Source organism: Carcharodon carcharias, chromosome 12 (assembly GCF_017639515.1).
Source record: "Carcharodon carcharias isolate sCarCar2 chromosome 12, sCarCar2.pri, whole genome shotgun sequence".
NCBI classification, from domain to species: Eukaryota; Metazoa; Chordata; class Chondrichthyes; order Lamniformes; family Lamnidae; genus Carcharodon; species Carcharodon carcharias.
Window position 1 is genome coordinate 70,790,267 of NC_054478.1, and position 22,107 is coordinate 70,812,373.

Genomic DNA, 22,107 nt, shown 5'->3' on the forward strand with positions numbered 1-22,107 from the left:
TTGTTGTACTTTGTCCAAATTGTGGAGTCGGTGTAGTCATGAGCACCTCTCCACACCATGTATTAGTTTTGGGGGCAATTGCAGTGTGGGAAAAATTCCCCTTTTTTCTTATGAATGAGGTGTTTTGGAACAGAAGAGGCTGAAGTGAGATTTAATTGAGGTGTATAAAATCGTGAGGGGCCTAAATAGAGTGGATAGGAAGGGCCTATTTTTTGTTTGCAGAGAGATCAATAACCAGGGGCATAGTCTTAAAGGAATTGGAGGAAGGATTAAAGAGGAGGAATAATTTTTTTACCCAGAGGTTGCTAGGGGTCTGGAACTCATTGCCTAAAAGAATAACAGAGGTAGAAACCCTCACTGTATTCAAAAAGCTCTTGGATATGCACTTGAGCCATTATATGGTCACAGATCAGAAGTGGGAAGGTGGGGTTTGATTGGATAGCTCTTTCTCAGCCAGCATGGACACTGAATCACAGAATTATGACGGTACAGAAAGAGGCCATTCAGCCCATTGTGTCTGCACCAGCTCTCTGAGCACTTTGACTTATTGCCAATCTCTGCCTTTTCCCTGTAACTCTGCACATTGTTGCTGTTTAAATAATCAACCAATGCCCTCTTGAATGCCCCAATTGAACCTGCCTCCACGGCACTTCCAGGCACTGAATTCCAAACCCTAACTACTCGTTATGTGAAAAAGTTTTCTCTCACCTCACATTTGCTTCTTTTTCAAAACACTTTAAAACTGTGCCCTCTGGTTCTCGATCCATTTATGAGCGGAAACAGTTTCTCCCTATATACTCTGTCCAGACTCCTCGTGATTTTGAAAACTTCCATCAAGTCTCCTCTTAGCCTTCTCCTCTCCAAGGAAACCAGACCCGACTTCTCCAATATTTTCTCATTACTGAAATGTCTCATCCCCGGAATCATTCTTGTAAACCTCTTCTGCACTCTCTCCAATGCATTCACATCCTTCCTATAGTGTGGCGCCCAGAACTGTATACAAGCTGTGGTCTAACCAGTGTCTTACATAAGTTCATTAAAACGTCCCTGCTCTTATACTCAATGTCCCTTTTAATGAAGTCTAGAATACTATATGTTTTAGAAATAGCTCTTTCTACCTGTCCTGCCACCTTTAATGACTTATGTACATATACATCCAGGTCTCTCTGCTCCTGCACACCCTTTAGAATAGTATCCTTTCTTCTATACTGTCTCTCCATGTTCTTTGTACCAAAGTGAATCGCCTCACACTTCTCCGCATTGAACTTCATTTGCCACCTATCTGCCCACTCTGCCAACGTGTCAATGTCCTTTTGAAGCTCTACACTGTCCTCCTCACAGTTTACAATTCTCCCAAGTCTTGGGTCATCTGCAAACATTGAAATTGTCCCCTGCACACCAAGGTCTAGATTATTTACATATATCAGGAAAAGCAAGGGTCCCAATACTGGGGAACTTCACTACAAACCTTCTTCCAACCCAAAAAATACCCATTAACCATTACTCTCTATTTCCTATCCTTCAGCCACTTTTATATCCATGTTACTACTTTCCTTTTTATTCCATGACCTATAGCTTTCCTCACAAGTCTGTTGTGTGGCACTGTATCGAACGCCTTTTGGTAGTCCATGTACACCACATCAATGCCTTTCCCTCATCAACCACCTCTATTATATCTTCAAAAAACTCTAGCAAGTTAGTTAGACATGATTTTCCTTTAACAAATCCATGCTGACTTTTCCAAATCAATCCACATTTTTTCATGTGATTATTAATTCTATCCCGAATAATTGTTTCTAGAAGTTTCCCCACCATCGAAGTTAAACTGATTGCTCTGTAATTGCAGGGCAGAACTTTACAAACTTTTTTGAACAAGGGTGTAATGTTTGCAATTCTCTAGTCCACTGGCACCTCCCCTGAATCCAGGGAACATTGAAAGGTTATTGGCAGTGCCTCTGCAATTTCCATTCTCACTTCCTTCAACATTCTTGGATGCATCTCATTCAGTTCTGGTGCCTTATCAACTTTAAGTACCACAGCTTACCCAAAACCTCCTCCTTATCAATTTTAAACCCTTCCAGTGACTGGATTTCCTCCTCTGTCACCATGGCCTGGGCAGCATCTGCCTCATAGGTAAAGACAGATGCAAAGTATTTTGCCTCTTGCCTCTATGTGTAAGTCTCTTTTTGGTCCCTAATTGGCCCTAATCCTCCTTTAACCACCCTTTTACTATTGATGTGCTTATAGTATACTTTGGGATTTCCTTTTATGTTAGCTGCCAGTCTTTTTTCATAGTCCCTCTTTGCTTTTTGTTTTGCTTTTTCACATCCTTTCTGAACTTTCTGTATTCAGCTTGGTTCTCAATTGTATTTGCTACCTGGCACCTGTCGTAAGGACACCTTTTCTTCTTTAACTTCATTTCTACCTCCTTTGTTATCCAGGGAGCTTTGGATTTGTTTGTTTGTTTGTCCTGCCCTTCCCTTTTGAGGAATGTGCCTTGACTCTGCCCATACCATCTCCTCTTTGAAGGTAGCCCATTGTTCAGCTACTCTTTTTCCCGCCAACTTTTGTTTCCAGTTTATCCAGCTCAGCTCCGATCTTGCCCAATTGAAGTCCGCTCTGTGACAGTTGTTTATTCTTACTCTGGATTGCCCAATATCCTTTTCCACCATCATCCTAAACTTTATGATAAAATGATCACTGTCCCGTAAATGTTCCCCCACTGTCACTTCATCTACTTGGCCCACTTGATTCCCAAGAACCAAGTCTCGCAGTGCCTCCTTTCTTGTTGGACTGGACACATACTGCTGTGGGAAATTCTCCTGAACACAGTCTAGGAACGCTTGTCTCTCACTGCCCCTTGTAGTACTTTATCCCAGTCTATATATGGATGATTGAAGTCCCCCATTATAACTACTCTACGATGTTTACACTTCCCTGTAATTTCCTTGTAGATTTGTCCCTCTATATCCTTCCCACCAACTGATGGTCTAAACATTACACCGAGCAATGTAATTGCACCCTTCTTATTCCTTAGCTCTAGCCAAATCGATTCTGTCCTTGAATCCTCTGACATATCCTCTTTCTCCAGTACTGCAGGACTCTCTTTAACCAAAAACGCCACCCCCTCCACCTTTTTTCCCTTTCCTATCTTTTCTGAACACTTTATAACCAGGAATATTTAACACCCAGATCTGCCCTTCCTTAAGCCAGGTCTTCGTAATTGCCACATCATCATAATCCCACAAGGCAACCTGTGCCTGTAACTCCCCAATTTTATTAACTATACTCCGTTCATTCGCATACATGCAGTGTAACCCTGATTTAGACTTCATTACTTGCTCCCTTTACTCTGCCTCTCCCAGCGTTCTGTGCATCTGGTATTACTTTCTAATATTCTCTCCTGCTTCCCACACTCCTGTTGAGTTAGTTTAAACTCTCCCCAACAGCACTAACAAAACAACACACAAGGATCTCAGTCCCAGCTCTGTTCAGATGCAACCCATCTGGCTTGTACAGGTGCCATCTCCCCCAGAGCCAGTCCCAGTACCCCAGGAATCTAAAGCCCTTCTTCCTGCACCATCTTTCCAACCACGCATCCACCTATCTTATCTTTCTATTTCTGTACTCACATGCACATGGCACTCTTTTAGGGGTCCTGCTTGCTAATTTTCTACCTAGCTCCCTAAATTCCGATTGCAGGACCACATCCCACTTCCTGCCTATGTCATTAGTACCAATGTGGGCCATGACCTCTGGCTGTTTGCCCTTCCCCACAATAATGTCCTGCAGCCATTCTGTGACATCCTTGACCCTAGCACCAGGGAGGCAACAAACCATCCTGGAGTCACATTGATGGCTGCAGAAATGCCTGTCTGTTCCCCTAACTAAAGAATTCCCTATCAGTACTGTCCTTCCGCTCTTCTTCCTCCCCTCCTGTACAGCTGGGTCACCCCTGGTGCCACAGGCTTGGCTCTTGCTGCACTCATCCAAGGATCCATCGCCCTCACCAATATCCAAAATGGAAAATCAGTTGGTGAACGGGACCTCCGGGGACTCCTGCACCACCTGCCTGTTCCTCTTGGGCTGCCTGGCAGTCACCCATTCCCTATCTGCCTGCTTGCTCCTTGTCTGCGATCTCTGAGCATGCTATCCACATAGTTCTCTGTCTCACAGATGCACCTCACTGATTTCAGCCACTGCTCGAGCTCTGAAATGCAGTGCTCAATCTTGTGCAGCCGGTGATACTTCCTGCACATGGGCTCATCTGGGTCACGAGAAGTGCCCATGATTCCCCACATGCCACAGGATGGGCATTCTGCTTGGCTGAGCTTTCCTTCCATGCCTCAACCTTAAACTTTTAAATCATTTTTTTACTTAAACTTCAGTTACTTTTACAAACTTTAACCTTACTCTAGCACTATTAATGATTACCTGGAGATAAGTGGAAAGTAGAAATTCTTTGCTCTTACTCACAAATCAGCTCCCTCTCCTGTGCCTATAAATTCTTATTTTCCATGTGCTTGTTTAGAAATTTACATTTCTGTACTCGCACTGTTTTCAATTTCTGACTATCTCGCCACTCGGCTGTTTTATCTCCCGAACTCCCACTGTTTTATCCATTGAACTCTCACTGTTACATCTCCTGAACTCTCACTGTTTTATCTCCTGAGTTCTCACTGTTTTATCTCCTGAGGTCTCACTGTTTCATCCCCTGAAATCTCATTGTTTTGTCTCCTGCTCTCTCGCTGTTTTATCCCCTGAACTCTCACTGTTTTATCCCCTGAAATCTTGCTGTTTTATCCCCTGAAATCTCACTGTTTTATCCCCTGAACTCTCGCTGTTTTATCTCTTGAACTCTCGCGGTTTCATCTCCCGAGCTCTCACTGTTTTATCTCCTGAAATCTCGCTGTTTTATCACTTGAGCTTTCGCTGTTTTATCCCGGAACACTCACTGTTTTATCCCCGAACTCTCGATGTTTTATTTCTTGAACTCTCGCTGTTTTATCTCCCGAGCTCTCACTGTTTTATCCCCTGAACTCTAGCTGTTTTAGCCCCTGAAATCTTGCTGTTTTATCCCCTGAAATCTTGCTGTTTTATCCCCTGAACGCTCGCTGTTTTATCCCCTGAACTCTCACTGTTTTATCCCCTGAACTCTCACTGTTTTATCCCCTGAACTCTCACTGTTTTATCCCCTGAACTCTCACTGTTTTATCCCCTGAACTCTCACTGTTTTATCCCCTGAACTCTCACTGTTTTATCCCCTGAACTCTCACTGTTTTATCCCCTAAACTCTCACTGTTTTATCACTTGAACTCTCGTTGTTTTATCTCCCAAGCTCTCACTGTTTTATCTCCTGAACTCTAGCTGTTTTATCCCCTGAACTCTCACTCTTTTATCCCTGAACTCTCACTGTATTTTCCCCTGAACTCTCACTGTCTTATCCCCTGAACTCTCACTGTTTTATCCCCTGAACTCTCACTGTTTTATCCCCTAAACTCTCACTGTTTTATCACTTGAACTCTCGTTGTTTTATCTCCCAAGCTCTCACTGTTTTATCTCCTGAACTCTAGCTGTTTTATCCCCTGAACTCTCACTCTTTTATCCCTGAACTCTCACTGTATTTTCCCCTGAACTCTCACTGTCTTATCCCCTGAACTCTCGCTGTTTTATCACTTGAACTCTCGCTGTTTTATCTCCCAAGCTCTCACTGTTTTATCTCCTGAACTCTAGCTGTTTTATCCCCTGAACTCTCGGTCTTTTATCTCTTGAACTCTAGCTGTTTTAGCCCCTGAAATCTCACTGTTTTATCTCCTGAACTCTCGCTGTTTTATCCCCTGAACTCTCGCTGTTTTATCTCCCGAACTCTCGCTGTTTTAGCTCTTGAATTCTCACTGCTTTAGCTCCTGACCTCTCATTGTTTTATCCCCTGAGTTCTTGCTGTTTTATCCAAGTAGAAAATTATTTTAATTGGCCCTACTTAATAAACCTTACCAAAAATTACAGTTTCTACTTTATTCTAAACCATAGGAATAGAATAAACTTTAAACACTTACTAGATACTCATCAGATACTCACCAAACAGCTAGCTTTTTCTCCAACCAATCAGATTGCTTCTTTTCTGTGATGTCATAATTTATTTTTCATCACTCTCCTTTCGAACTCAGCGCGGGCTGGTTCCAAGCAGCTGAGGGGTCCACCTCTCCGACTGCTCTTCCCGAAGGTGAGGGATGTAGGCCGCACTACCTGGGCTGTATTTATTCTCTACCTGCTCTGTGGATCTCCCGCAGGTCCACCTCTCTGACCGCTCTTCCCAGTGGTTCTCTGCATGTGCAATTCACTTCTTGGCACACGTCTGCCCTTTTCCTCTAGTCCTGCACATTTTTCCTGTTCAAATAATGATACAATTCTTTTTTGAAAGTCACAATTGAATCTGTCTCCATCACACTCTCAGGCAAGGAATGAAATGTTATGGGGGGGCAGGCAGGAAAGTGGAATTAAGGCCACAATCAGATCAACTGTGATATTAGCAAATGGAGGATCAGGCTTGAGGGGTCAAATGGCATACTCCTGTTCCTATTTCTTATGTTCTTATGCTTATAGTGATCTAGTGAGCCCTTCTGTACGCCCCAGCAGGGGTTCCATATTGTGGTGGTGTACTATTCTCTGCCCAACCTGCAGAGACCTTGATGCTGCCTCCGATGATGAGGATATGGAGGAAGATGCTGAGCAGGTGAAAAACCTCAGGGACCACAGGTCTGAGGCATGTGCAAGGGAAACTGATGACATGCTAATGCAGGAACACTTCAGATAATCTTTAAAGACTGATCCATGCAATCCAATAAAAATACAGACTTCTGCAGCCCTGTACCATTGCTTTTGTTGCCCTTACATTTACCAGCACCCGTTAAGGCATAGAGAAGTGTATTGACCTTGAGCAGTGTGGTCCTCCCTATCACACCCTTTGACGCAGCCAGGGAACTGGTGAAGATCCAGCTGCCCAGACAAAATGGAAGATTCCTCTTGCATTTGCAACATTCATCATTGTTGGCTGTCCTTCGATTAGAGGGTGATATCTACTCAGGGTCGCAAGTTTCTACCATGGGCCATCATATGACTGAACAGGCCAATTCTAGGCCACAGATTTTTGGGCACATGGGGTAGGATGTTTCAAGAGATAGAGGGATCCAGAGTGGAGAATTTGCTTCCTCTTCTTTCCTTCTCTACTGCCACTCTGCCTTATCATTAAGACATGTGACTCAAAACATGATGCAGCTTGATGGACAAGTTGTCGCCATTCTGAATGATTGGTAGCAAGCTCTGTCCAGTCATTAAGTCAACACTGTTGGGCTTCAAGGAGAGCTTCAGAGTGCCCTTGAAACTTTTTCTTTGTCCTCACTTGGAATGCTGGCTTTGATTGGCAGGGAAGTTGCTTTTCACCCTAGCTAGTAATGTGTACAGTGCTGGTCTCCTTATTTAAGGAAAGATGCAAATGCGTTAGAAGCAATTCAGAGAGGGCTTACTAAACTAATCCTCCGCCATTTCCGCCAACTCCAGCATGATGCCACAACCAAACACATCTTCCCTTCAACCCCCTGGTGGCATTCCACAGGGATCATTCCCTCCAGGACACCCTGGTCCACTCCTCCATCACCCCCTACACTTCAACCCCCTCCCACAGCACCTTCCCATGCAACCGCAGAAGGTGCAACACCTGCCCCTTTACTTCCCCTCCCCTTACCATCCAAGAGCTCAAACAATCCTTTCAAGTGAAGCAGCATTTCACTTGCACTTCCCTCAACTTAGTCTACTGCATTTGTTGCTCCCAATGCGGTTTCCTCTACATTGGAGAGATCAAACGCAGACTGGGTGACTGCTTTGCAGAACAGCTACGGTCTATTCGCAAGTATTACCCAGACCTCCCTGTTGCTTGCCATTTCAACACTCCACCTTGCTCTCATGCTCACATGTCCATCCTAGGCTCGCTGCATTGTTCCAGTGAAGTTCAACGCAAACTGGAGGAACAGCACCTCATCTTCTGACTAGGCACTTTACAGCCTTCCGGACTGAATATTGAGTTCAACAATTTTAAATCATGAACTCTCTCCTCCAGCCCCACCCCCTTTCCGATTTTCCCCCTCCTTTTTGTTTTTTCCAATAATTTATATAGGTTTTTCTTTTCCCACCTACTTCCATTATTTTTAAGTGTATTTCCATCCAATGTTTTATCTATACCTTTTAGCATATTTCGATCCCTTCACCCCACCCCACCCCCACTAGGACTATCTGTACCTTGCTCATCCTGCTTTCTACCCTTAATTAGCACATTCCTTAGATAATATCACCACCTTCAACACCTCTTTGTCCTTTTGTCTGTGACATCTTTTGGTTATCTCCACCTATCACTGGCCCTCTATCCAGCTCTTCTTGTCACAGCCCCCCCTTAAACCAGATTATATTTCACCTCTTCTATTTTTACTTAGTTCTGTTGAAGAGTCATTCGGACTCAAAATGTTAACTGTGTTCCTCTCCGCAGATGCTGCCAGACCTGCTGAGTTTTTCCAGGTATTTTTGTTTTTGTTTTGGATTTCCAGCATCCACAGTTTTTTGCTTTTATCTTATTAAACTAATATCTGAAATTGGCATATGAGGAAAGGTTGGACAGGTTAGGCTTGTATTTGCAGGAATCTAGAAGAGTAAGAGGTGACTTGATTGAAACCTTTAAGATCCTGACAGGTCTTGACAGGGTTGATGTGGAGAGGATGTACGCTCTTGTGGGAGAATCTAGAACTATGAGTCATTGTTTAAAAATAAGGGATTGCCCATTTAAGGCAGAGATGTCGAGAATTTTTTTCTCTCAGAGGGTTGTGAGACTTTGGAACTCTCTTTCTCAAAAGGCAGTGGAAGCAGAGTCTTTGAATGTTTTCAAGACAGAGGCAGATATATTCTTGATAAGCAAAGGGGTGAAATGTTATCGGGGGTAGGCAGGAAAGTAGGGTTGAGGTTACAATCAGATCAGCCATGATCTTATTGAATGGTGGAGCAGTTTGAAGGGCCAAGTGGCCTACTCCTGCTCCTAATTCATACATCCGTATGAACTGGCTGCTGACTTCAAGAAGGACACTAAAATTTGTTTAATGGGCCTCCCACTGAATTCAAAGGATGTAGCGGATGAAAACTCTCTAACGCTCTTATGTGTCGCTGATACATAGTCCAGGTGTCCCTGCAGTACAGGAGTGTGGTGACAACAACTGCTCTGTAACTAGGACTTCTGTTGACTTATAGAGGTCTTTGGTGTCAAACACTCGCTTCCATAATTTGTAGAAAGCTGAGCTGGTGCATCTGAGCCAGTGTTCGATTGCCTTGTCAATGGTAGCCTTTGAGAAAGCTGACTGCCAAGGTATGTAAAGCGCTTAACATATTCCAGAGTCTCTCCATCAACATATATGAGAGGTGGAATATTTGGCTGACCAGGTGTGAGTTGATATGAGTTTTGTTTAGGCAACATTCAAGGGCAAGCTGAATTTCATGTAAAATTGAAAAGTGGCTTGCTAGTGCAGAGTGGGCAACAAAATTGCAGTCATTGCAATGTTACACATTTATAGGAGAACAAGAAGATTGCAAGGCAACATGAATTAACAAAATTAAAAGCCATCAACCCAAGTGCAACTAGGTGCTCTTCTTAAATCTCTTATGTGTGTTAGTACATGGTACTTTCTATGCCCTGTCAGCTGAAGTCGAGGCAGTTCACTGACCATGCTGCCCTGTAGCTCTCAGTCACCTCACTTGTTGCCGTGGAGGGCCCCTGCACGGAGCCATCTCTGTCATCACAGCTACATGATATACTGCCGTAACTGCCAAAGGGGCTGAGGAGCTACTATTCATGGCATGAAAGCCCTGAGAGGAGCCCCCAGGAGCATCAGGCTGCTGCCCCCCTACCCATGCAGAACACATGTGTACCTTGCTGCTCACCTGAGCAGTTCGAGAAACCTGGTGGTGCTTTCAGGCATTCAAGGTGCACACTGTGGCCCACCACTCCCGCAACACCACCCCCCACCCCCCCACACCCCCGCCCCCCCCCCCCATCTCCACCCCATCCCTCAACCCACTTCTAGCTCAGCCTATGCTCCGCAGAGCTCATTGAGTTGGCGACAGCATGCAGGCCTGCCCACATCTCCAGCATCCAATGGGTGATCTGCTGGATGGACCCTCTCGATGAATGGAGCCAAGAAATTACACACTGGAGACTTAGTGGCGCTAATGTCATGAATGGACTCTCCTTTCCTCCGTGCTTGGATGTCCATAGCATTTGGAAGCTCTGCTGGATATTCGTGTGCCTTACAAGGCAACTTTAGTATCTGCCGCCTTACTGATGACTCCATCAGCCTGAGGTTCAGCATCACCAGCGTATCCCACCCTCCCTTGAGTGTCACTGGCCTTAGCTGTTACAGCCTCCATCAGCTACTCAGGCCTGGTGCTGTGCTCACCAGGTTGTGATCCCAAATCTGCGCTTGAACAGATATAAAAGATTTGAGACTATCTCTGCTGGTGGGGGCTGTGGCGGATTGATGTGACGGTGTGCCTTCTGATGCTCCCTTCTCCTCCTCAGAAGTGGCTATCTGTTGCCTGGTCACTGCAGCTGTCTGCTCAATGTTGTTGACCTGCATATGGAGTGAAGATTAAATAGAGGGTAGTGTGCATTCCATCACATCCTTCAAACTATGCTTTATGTGAAGCTCCATATGATCAATTATGTGGACACATAAATACTTTGCCTATCATTCACACCGGAGACCCTCTTGTGCCATCTCACCATCAGCCATGGACTGGCCCACCTCCAGGCCTCCAAACTCCAGAGCCCCTTCCTCCATCGGTGTCCGGATGGCCAGGTAAGCTACATTGCCACCCTGTCTTGTGCACAATTTCTTCTGCAAGCACAGAAATGTTACTTGCCTGCCAAAATACATGCACAGCATATATGCTGGCGGCAGCTCGACTGTCCATGCTGCTGCCACAGGAATGTCTCCTTCATACAACTCAGAAGCAACAGTGCAGGAGCCAATCCTGACAGACTGGGGCCCTTCACAGAGAGACTGCCATACCTCTGACAGGTACTGCTGCTGCCTCAGCATTGCCAGTGACTGGGTAAGCATGCCCTTTCTTTCAATCTCAGTTTCATATCTAGTCTCAGGCAAGGCTGTAAAGTAAACAACGTGCAGTGCACCTACTTTGGTGGGTCATGTGACATCTTTAGCCCACTTGTGGCATTGAAGCCAGGCTTGACAGGCAACCCCATGGACGCTGGCTTCTTCTGTGACCTCTGTACAGGTTTGCTTCATCTGTGGGCCTGTCTCCTCCTTCAGTCCCTGGAAAAGATGACCTCTCTCTTTGCCCTAGCAGAGATCATGCGGGGAGGCATCATGGAATCATGGAACCATCATTGATCATCCTTCAGCCATTATTCATGTTGTATTTTTCTTCACAGCTACACTGTGGCTGCCTTTGTGGGTGGATGGAATTTCCAGAGTGTTGACAACCCTTTAAATATGGCACCTGCGCTTCCAGCTGCATGCTCTTACATGCCACCTCCATCTCCCAACAGTTAATTGGTTGCCTGTTATATAATCACATTCTCTAGCATGACCCCAGACTGAGCAGCAGTGGCTCCTGCTTCCAGTCCTGGCAGAAGATTCTAGGGCCTTATTGCAAAATTCAGCCATAGCTTTCTATGAGTTAATAAATGAATTAAAGTTATTTCTGAACTGATTTACAGATTTGTTCTCAACTTAAAAAATTCAATGTTCAGTTCAGAAAAATACAAAATCAAATCCCAAATGTTTGTCGATGAGCCCCTGCACAGTTGCTGCAATGTAAATTCTAGGCAAATTCTGTGATTGGTCACTTTGTGACCCATTCACATCATCGTTTAGCCTCCACCAAGAAATAGAATTTAGCCTGCTAAGTCAAAGTAGCCTTAAAATTAAATAAAAACTCTAAAGCCCAAAGCTGTATGTAAAGATATAGGAATAAAGTGCAGAATAAAGACTGAATGGAACAGGAGCTTTTATTTTTACAGGGACTATTATGCTCCTACTCAGGATGAAAGAATATTATCCCAGTGGTGCAGATAATAAAGAATTCAGTTCAAGTTTTATTGTTTTACTTGCTCATGGGCATCACTGGCTAGGCTAGCATTTATCACCTTGTTCAGGCAGCATTTTAGTGTTAACCACATAGCTGTGGGTCTGGAGTCATATGACAAGCAGATTTCCTTCCCTAAAGGACATTAGCAAATCAGTTGGGGTTTAATGACAATGGTTTCATGGGGCAGGATTTTCCCCCTGTTGGGGGTGAAGTTAAATGGTGGTCACGCACAGACGTGCCTCCGATCGGCGCCCCTGATTAGGGGCGCGGCGCCATTTTACTTGGGTGGGCCAATTAAGGCCCGCCCAACATGACGTCCTTGTGGAAGTGCTATGCACTCCCTGGGCGGGTGGGTTGGAATCCCTAAACCCGAGAGTGAGCTCTATAGTGCATGTGCACGGAAGAGCGCACTCATCTTCCTGAGGCTAAGTGCTGCCTCAGGCAGATTGGCTCTTCTGTGACAAATATTAAAAATAGAGAAAAGAAATTCCTGACATGTACCCTCATGTGACACTGTCACGAGTTGGGACATGTCCATAATTGTTACAAAAACTTTAATTAAATTTTTAAAAACCTACATGAAGCCTCATCCTGTCTGTGGGTGAGGTTTCATGCTTTTTCTAATTCCCATCGGGGTTCCTTAAGGTTGCACGGGCAGGTCCATTAATTAGCTAAAAGACTGTCAATGGCCTCAGTTTGAAATCATGCCTGACAAATTTATTAGAATTCTTTGAGGCGGTAACAAGCAGGATAGATAAAGGGGAACCAGTAAACATAATATATTTGTATTTCCAAAAGGTGTTCGATAAGATACCGCACATAAGGCTACTTAATAAGAAGAGCCCATGGTGTTGGGGGTAGTATATTAGCACGGATAGAAGATTGGCTAACTAATAGAAGATAGGGAGTTGGGATAAGAGGGGCATTTTCAGGATGCCAACCTGTAACTAGTGGAGTGCCAGAGGGATCAGTGCAGGGGCCACAATTATTTACAATATATATTAATAACTTAGATGAGGGAAGTACATGTACTAAGTTTGCAGATGACACAAAAATAGGTGGGAAAGCAGGTGGTGAAGATGACACAAATAGTCTACAGAGGGATATAGACAGATTACGTAACTGGGCAAAAACTTGGCAGATGGAATATAATGTGGAAACGTGAGGTTATGCATTTTGAAAGGAAGAATAGAGGAGCTGAATATTATTTAAATGGAGAAAGACTGCAGGAAGCTACAGCACAGCGGGATTTGGGAGTCCTCGTGCATGAATCATGAAAAACTAATATACAGGTTCAGCAGAAAATAGGGAAGGCAAGTGGAACGTTGGTCTTTATTTCAAAGGGAATGAAGTATAAAAATAAGGAAGGCTTGCTAAAACTATACAAGGCACTAGTTACACCACACCTAGGATACTGTGAACAGTTTTGGTCCTCTTATCTAAGGAAAGATATACTGGCACTGGAGACAGTCCAGAGAAGGTTCACTAGGTTGATCTTGGGTATGGAGGGATTTCCTTATGAGGAGAGGTTGCGTAGGTTGGGTCTATACTCATTGGAGTTTAGAAGGATGAGAGGCCACCTATTTGAAACAGATAAGATTCTTAGGGGGTTTGACAGGATAGATGCTGGGAGGTTGTTTCCCCTTGTGGGAGAGTCAAGGACCAGAGGGCATAATCTCAGAGTAAGGGGTTGCCCATTTAAGACAGAGATGAGGAGGAATTTCTTCTCTCAGATGGTAGTGAATCTGTGGAACTCTTTACTGCAGAGGGCTGTAGCGGTTGTCTCATTAAAAGTATTCAAGGCTGAGAGAGACAGATTTTTAATCAGTAAGGATTGATTCCCTTGATAACCCTTGATTGGGTTATGGAGAAAAGGCAGATAAGTGGAGTTGAGGATTATCAGATCAGCCATGATCTCATTGAATGGCAAAGCATACTCGATGGGCTGAATGGCCTACTTCTGCTGCTAAGTCTTATGGTGTTGCTTTCTATGGACAGCTGAATGCAGTCAAATTGTTCCTGACCTAGAAACTGGATCATGCTGCACCCATTTTTTGAGGTGTCCAATTTATGGAATCAACCTTCTGTGCTTTAATAGTGCTTGAACAGATCTTTGAATAAGCTAGCAAGGGATCCAACTGCAAATCGGTTTGCTCAGAATGTAGCTAATGTTGGACCTTCTGCGTTCAGGATTTTTACACTTGAATGGAACCTAATCAGTGATCCTTAAAGTGATCGTGGAGACTGCTACCAAGACTTATGCTCTTTGATTGAGTGACAATGAGTCACTGCCAGCCATTGATATTGCCCCCATCTCCAATCCTGGACTCACCTTCACGTTCTCAGATGGTGTCCCAGCCACCTGATCTGCTGTTCACTGGACCAATTTTTCATGCTGCTGCTGCCGACTTCTCTAGGCATGTGTGTCATACATTGACCCTTATCACACCTCAATTCAGGTGCAAGCCAATTGCTAGGCTTCTATGTTTCACAAAGGCAGATGGTAATAAGAGAATAATTGACATTTTTGGGGCCACAATTGAGAAATGATTGTACCTTAGGTTCCAGAAGAGACCAAAAGGTGGTGAAAAAGTGACCAGCAGTGAAAACTATCTTTTAACACCCCATCTAACCATGTTATAGCATTTTGGTCTAAGCTATGTATGGAAAGAAAAGGTAATCTGAGACAAAATAGACTAGTACCATTAGCTCAGCCTGCCTCCTATCCTGGCCTCCATGCTGCTACATCTCTGCTTGCTCAAACCCCAGTGGGCTGTGTAAATGACCCACATAAAAGAAAATTCATCATCCTAAAGGTAAAACTTCAGCAGCACTTGTTGATTTCTTTGTAAGACATCTACATACATAACAATTATGAGACATTATAGGGGCAATTTTAATTGGTGGGATGAGAAAAAAAGAGCAGTTAAAATGGGACAGCTCCATTATCTTTATTTTCTTCCTCCTTTGTGAAATGCCTTGGGATGTTTTCTATATTAAAGGAGCTATTCGTGATGTATGCTGTCACAGTAAATGTCAGCAGGCTATTTAATGACAGTTGACATCACAATGGAGCCTTATCTTGCTCTTACGAATGTCCCCATATGCGCATTTGCAGCAAGGGTCAATGTTTCATTGTCATGAGCAAGATCCCTGGTTGATTTCATCTCCACACCAATTTTAGCATCTGGATTACCACCCAGGTTTCAGTTTATGACAATGAACATTATCATTTTATAACTAAGGACTAAGTCAGGGACTGTGTTAGTCTTTAAGAATATAGGAACAAGGAGGCCATTCATCTCCTTGAGCCCCCTCTGCCATTCATTGAGATCATGGCTGATCTACACGTCAACTCCACTTACCTTATCTCCATATCTTTTGACATCCTTACCTAACAAAAACCTATAAATCTTGATCTTTAATGCTCAAGTTGTCCTAGCATCCACAACTTTTTGAGGGAAGAATCCCATGGGGGAAGTTCCCACCAGCCCCCCTCCCCCCTCTCCCCTCCTCCTCCTCCTCCTCCTCCTCCTCGTCCTCCCCCCCACCCCCCACCGGTATATTTTCAGGCAGAGAGGCAAGTAAGATAGAATGGGCGACTAGCCCACTGCCTTCTTGCCCACCTCCGAGCCGTCCCTCGTAATACGATGGATGGGTAAGGCATCAGCCAGCCCACCTACGCTTAGGCCTATTGAGGCCCTTAACTAGCCAATTAATGTCCAGTTAAGGACCTGTTTCTGCCTCCTCTGTCAAAATAAGGTAGATGAGGGAAGGCAGAAAGAAGGAGGTCGGCCCGCTATTTCACGATCTCGGGCTAAAAGGTGGGAAGGAGGGGGGTGTACCTCCTTTGCTGGGTCCCCTATGCCCATCAGCGCTTTATGCCTCCCCCCTGCCGCAGGCCTTCAGAACCCGATTAAACCCCCCACCCCCACTCCACACCACACCAACACCCCTGCTCCATTTCCCTAGGGTCCCCGATACCTCCCTGACCAGAAACCCTCGGCTTACCTATAAGTCCAGTCTCCATGTTCTTCCTTCCTGGGATTCCTTGTAGGCCCAGCAGCGGTCACTACTAAGTTCTGGTGTGGCTGAGACTATTCAGCTGCTGGCCAATCAGATTGGCTGGCAGTTCTTGAGGGCGGGACTTCCTTTCCCTGAAGGGCTGTTTTAAGGCCGTGCTGACATCTTATTGCTGTGGGGTAGCCTTTTGTAAGTCGGTTGGCTCAGGACAGATTTTTCTACTCCTGTATCTCCATCACCATTTGTGTGAAAAAGTAGTTCCTGATTTCCATTATAAATGGTCTAGCTCTAATTTTAAGTTTATGTGCCCTTACTCTGGATTCCTCCACCAGAGAAATTAACTTCTTGGTATCTACCTTATTGAATTCTTTTAACATTTTAAACATTTGAAGCTCAGCTGCTCACTCACTTCGCCATCTGAGATGTGGGAATTGAGGTGATGGGGGTGTGTATAGATCATATGTTCATCCCTTTAGGCAAATGGTAATTTTATAAATTAATATGTCTTTGATTTTTTGTAATGTATAAAGACAGTAATTCTTTAAACTTACCAAAGGTGTTGGATGGTGTGGGCTTTTCACATTGGACAGCACTTGCTTTTTCAGGCATCCAATGTCAGAATCAGGTACTCCTAGGATGGATTTGGCATACCTAGAAGAAGAGTAAAGCTCTCCCTACTTTGTCTTGACAATGTACCTCAGCACCAACATCGGAAGAGCAACCATTACTACACAGGAGTGGTGTTTTCTCCCATTTTCTCCAGGAATCTAAAACTGGAATATTTTGGTTGCCACTGTCATTAGTTTAGCAATTGAATCATAAATCAAAAGAAAATTACTGATGAGAAAAAACATTTGGCCAGTTTAATTCATCTACCTAGCAGATCCAGAATTCCAGCCATTGCAGAATCTAATTATTCCTTAAATGATGCCTTATCTTTCATCTTCACTGCTCTATCCATGAGTCAATTCTATTAGTTGATCACTTTTTGCGTGAAGACAAACTTCTTGATATCAGTCTTACATTTGTCTTTTACTAGTTTAACTCATGCCCCTTGTTCTACGCTTGCAGTTGAAAATACCATTAGATTCTAACTCATTGGGCTGAATTTTACAGCCCAGTCATGGTAGGGGCGGCGCCGTTAAGTGCAGCAAGACATTCAAAAGCTCATTGACTTCTGCGGGACCATAAAATCCCGCTGATATAAAATTGCCCCCATTGTTTTAAATGTTTGTAAGATTGCTAGATTGCAAGAAAGGAGGGTGACAGACAGCAGGAAACTTTACGGCAGTTAGTCTAATACCTGTCCTAGGGAAATGCTAGAATCCATTCTTAATGATATAGTAGCAGGGAATTAAAAAATCATAACACTAAGAGGCTGAGTCAACATGGTTCTGTAGAAGGGAAATCATATTTGGCAATTTTATTAGTGCTCTTTGAGGATGTAACAAGCAGGGTGGACGAAGGGGAACCAGTAGATGTAAGGTGGAATTGTCCCAGGTTTGCACTGTGTGGTAGTGGACATGAAAAAAGACATTTTACCCATCTGCTGCAATGATGGGTTTTCACACTATATCGTCGCCTTCCCAGCGCATCCCGCCTTATTAATAATGCATTGACAGGAATCATTCCGGATTATTGGCAGGCGGACTCGGATTTGCCTACCATGCCGTGACCTCAGCACTTCCTCGCTGCAGCTGCCATGTTTAAAGTGCACCAGAGCGCAACCTACTTCATGAGTACAAACTAGGACTGCTCCAGGTGACAGCCTCGAAAGCAAAGGTGACGGCAGCCCCAAAATTTAGTGATGCCTCTCTCGGGCATCTGCAGAACATAGGGCAGAACTGTCCCAGATTTGTACTAAGTTTAGTAGCAGGTGGAAAAAAGAACACTTTCCCACCAGCCACCATGGCAGGTTTTTGCGTCGTATTGTCCCAATCAACTCTCATTAGTCATGTATTCCTAGGAAATACGCCATTTTGATGGTTGGCGGGCTCTCATTCACCCGTCACACCATCACCTCAGCGCAAATGATGTCTTGTACTCTCACTCTGGCCATAGGAGGGCCAGCAGCATCACCAATTTACCTTGGGAGGCGGTGGCAGTGGTGGTCAGTGCCAACGTTCTGCAAAAGAGGACAGCCACCCCATGCCAAAAATGGATGAATAATCTCCTCGGTTCCGCCAGGATAAGTCACTCAGGATAGTTCTCATCACTCTCAACTCATACAATCACAAACCCATCGCATATCCACAGGGATGTCACTCACTACCAGTTCAAGGGACATCACCATTCACTCCCTCACACACACCTTCATGTCCCTCATACCTCCATGGCATCACTCACCATGCACAAATGCCAGGCATACTTATCACCTGGCCTGGCGGGCATCCTGCTTACACTCGCCCCATCTATAATAACATAGGACAAGTTGGCACACAAGAAGGAGAGGTCACAGACTGGTGGAGGAATGCCTGAAATTAAGGTCCTCAGGGACAGACATCCAGCTGGCCGATGACAATCTGGACCATTCTTGTGCTGACGATGAGTTTGGCGGTCCTCAAACAAGTGAGGATACACTTGCAACATCCATCAGACAACCATGCTGTGAGTCACTTCACCTGTTCCACAGTCCTGCAATGCACTAATTACCTCTCTTTTCTTCTGCAGGTACATTTGGGAGACAGCCGATGGAGTCCATGACCCAGGGCCCAGCCCCAAAGAAAACTCTGAAGAGGAATCTGAAGGCACCTTCATTGAAGACCCATCACAGTACTCATCCACACCCTCCACTAGCGCAGAGACACACACCTTGATGGGACCTAGCTTTAGAGAAGCCTTGGGATCATGATCTGGTAAGCACATTGCTCTGTCTGATCCAGCAGGCGGTGGCAAGGGCTTCCCAGGTGTCCGGCACTCAAAGGACTGTTGGAGACCAGAGGTTTGCTGAGTCTGAATCAGGTAATGAGCTTCTGGACAGGGTCATACTTGCTGGAGCTGCAAAGGCAAGGCCAGGAACATCAGGCAGGGATGTTCGCTTTAATCCTCAGATTGCGGAGGAGTCCGTCCGCCTTCAGGCTGAGGTGATAGCGCTGGCATGCCAATGCATTGAGGTCAGCAATGGTAGAATGGCAGCTGCTTAGAGACATCAATCCAAGACATTGGTCCTACACTAGGACCAAGCTGAATCACAACATTGAAGCCATAGATGGCCTCTAATATCATGTATGTGAGAGGGTTGCAGGGCAGCTCAATCTCACTCCATCTTCCCCTTCTCCTCAAGCAGTCAGCCAGGGAACATTGGGCACCCACAGGGAGGAGAACCAGCAGCTATGCATCCCGGGGCCATCCACCCAGGTGACTCCCAGGAGTGTCCGGCCCAAATGAAAATCCCCTCTTCCTGTGACCCCAACAGCTCCATCTCCACAGGCCAAGGAGGGTGCCACTGCCACACAACAGGCTGAAAGCAGGCCGGGGTCCTCCAGGTCTTGGCCCTGCAGAGGATTCCCATCAAGGTTATCACAGAGAGGGTGTAGCAGTCAGAAGGCTGCATCCACCTCCACTGTGGATGTCAGGGGAGCACCAAGGCATAGTGGCAGGATTAGGAAGGTTAAGAAGATGTAACTCTTTTTGTAACTCTTTCGAGTACAAACCCGTTTCGTTCTGTTTCAGATGAAGTTACATTGTTTCATAGTTTTGCCATTGTGAGATTTGAACTCTTGATAATCTTTTAAATGAAAACCAAATCAACAAAATTGGGATAAATCAGGCACAGCCCCTAATTCAGGTCAGCTGTAAAACCAAGAACAAAGTTTAAAGGAAACTTACAAACTTTAAATCAAAATGTGATTAAAGGGGTCAACAAAACACCCCAGTCCCCGCGGTGCCCACCGAGCATGGAAGGCCTCGAGAGTGCCAGCAGACACCGCGTGTTCCTTCTCCAGGGACATCCGGCAGCGAACGTAGCCACGGAAGAGGGACAAACAATCGGGCGGGACTCCCCCGTCGATCGCCCGCTGCCTGGACCTGTTAATGGCCAACTTGGCCAGGCCCAGGAGCAGGTTCACGAGGAGGTCCTCCTCCTTCCCGACCCCCTTCCGCACCGGGTGCCCATAGATCAGGAGCGTGGGGCTGAAGTGCAAACAAAACATCAATAAAAGGTTTTTCAAATAACTGAAAAGGGAGTGCAGCCTACAACACCCTATGTATACATGGTCCACGGACTCCACAAGACCGCAAAAAGGGCATGTGTCCTGAGAGTCCGTGAACCTATGCATCCTCTTATTATAAGGGACTGCTGCATGCAACACCCTCCAACCCAGGTCCCTGATAGAAAGGGGGAGGGCACCTCCGTAGAGGGCCTCCCATCGGGGGCCTCCGCCGCCGGACGGCAACAAGGCACGCCAGGGCGTGTCCGGTCGACGGACAAGGGCGAGAAAATGGAAGGTGTGCAGCAGCAGTCCGTACAAAAAGCCCCTCTTTGCCGTGCCAAAAGGCACAGAGGGCATGTCCCCGAGGCGGCTCATATTGCGGGGCACCAGCACCCGAGGGAGGGTTCGGGGCTTGGGGCCAATGTGGAATTCCGTCCGAACAGGGGAACGCTCAGACGGAAGACCACCGCGCACCTGGGCCACCTCAAGACCCAAAATAACGTCGGGTCCGAGCACGACCGTTCTCAGGTCTTGGATGGCATCGGCTGCGACCTGGACACTCACAGACGCGCGTCGCGCCAACTCCTGCGGGAGCATCCAGCCCAGTCCTCCACCACCCAGCATGTCCCCGATCCTGGTCACCCCTGCGGCCACAGCCCTCCTCTCCGCCAACCACTGAAAAGGACGGAGGGGCGGATTCCCGAGCAGCGGCTCTCTGACGATAGCCGCTACTCCTGACGGGGGAGAGCTGCGTCGCGAGGCGACCACTTTCCAGACTTTGATCAGGTCCTGGTAAAAGACGGGCAACGCCTGCAAGGAGCCACCGAGGCCCAGCTGTTCTATAAACAGGAGCTGCACGTCATAATTCAGGCCGTGCACCTGACGGAAGAAATACATCATCAGGGCACACCATCTAGGAGGAGGCTCGATGTAGAGGTATCGCTGCAGGGTCTGAAGGCGGAAAGTCGCCACCTGTGTGCGTAGACACACTAGCGCCTGACCACCCTCCCTAAGTGGGAGACTCAGAACCTCGGCAGCGACCCAGTGCAATCTTTTGTCCCAGAAGAAGTCGACTAACAATCTCTGGATTCTTGTGACAAAGTCCGGGGGAGGGGTCAAAGTGACCAGCCGATACCACAACATGGCGGCGATCAGCTGGTTTATGAAGAAGATGTAACTCTTTCAAGTACAAACACGTTTCCATCTGTTTCAGATGAAGTTACATTGTTTCATAGTTTGCCATGGTGAGATTTGAACTCTTGATCGTGGGGTTACAAGCCCAGTACCATAAGCACTTGGCTATTTAGGCCAAGCGTTAAGACGATGCAGTTGCACAGCCTGGGCACAGGTGTTAATCACTTCTACATAATGTTCACTATTGTAAATAAACTCCCCAGAATATATCCCTGCCTATGGCTTCTTGTTCCGATAAGCAGTGTTTGTGTCACTCAGGTGTGACACCTTGGTCCCTGCAAAAGATGCAGGTGTCTCAGTCCAGGGCCTCTTCCCTGTGCTTTGTGCAGCCTTCAGACCAAAGTGATGGTCTCGCCTCACACTCATAGGATACGTTATTGATGCTTGCACCTAGATGCTGCTTATTATTGCTGCCAGAATGTCATGGGCAGACATCACAGAGTTCTATAATTCTCTCCCTGTACTCTCAGTATCTTTAAGGTGGGGCTGGTCCCCATCTCCTCAGCATGTGTGGCCAATGATACTGCACTCCTGAAGGGGTCAGCTACTGAAGGTGAACAAAGGATTAGGTGCATTTAAAGTATTATGACACAGA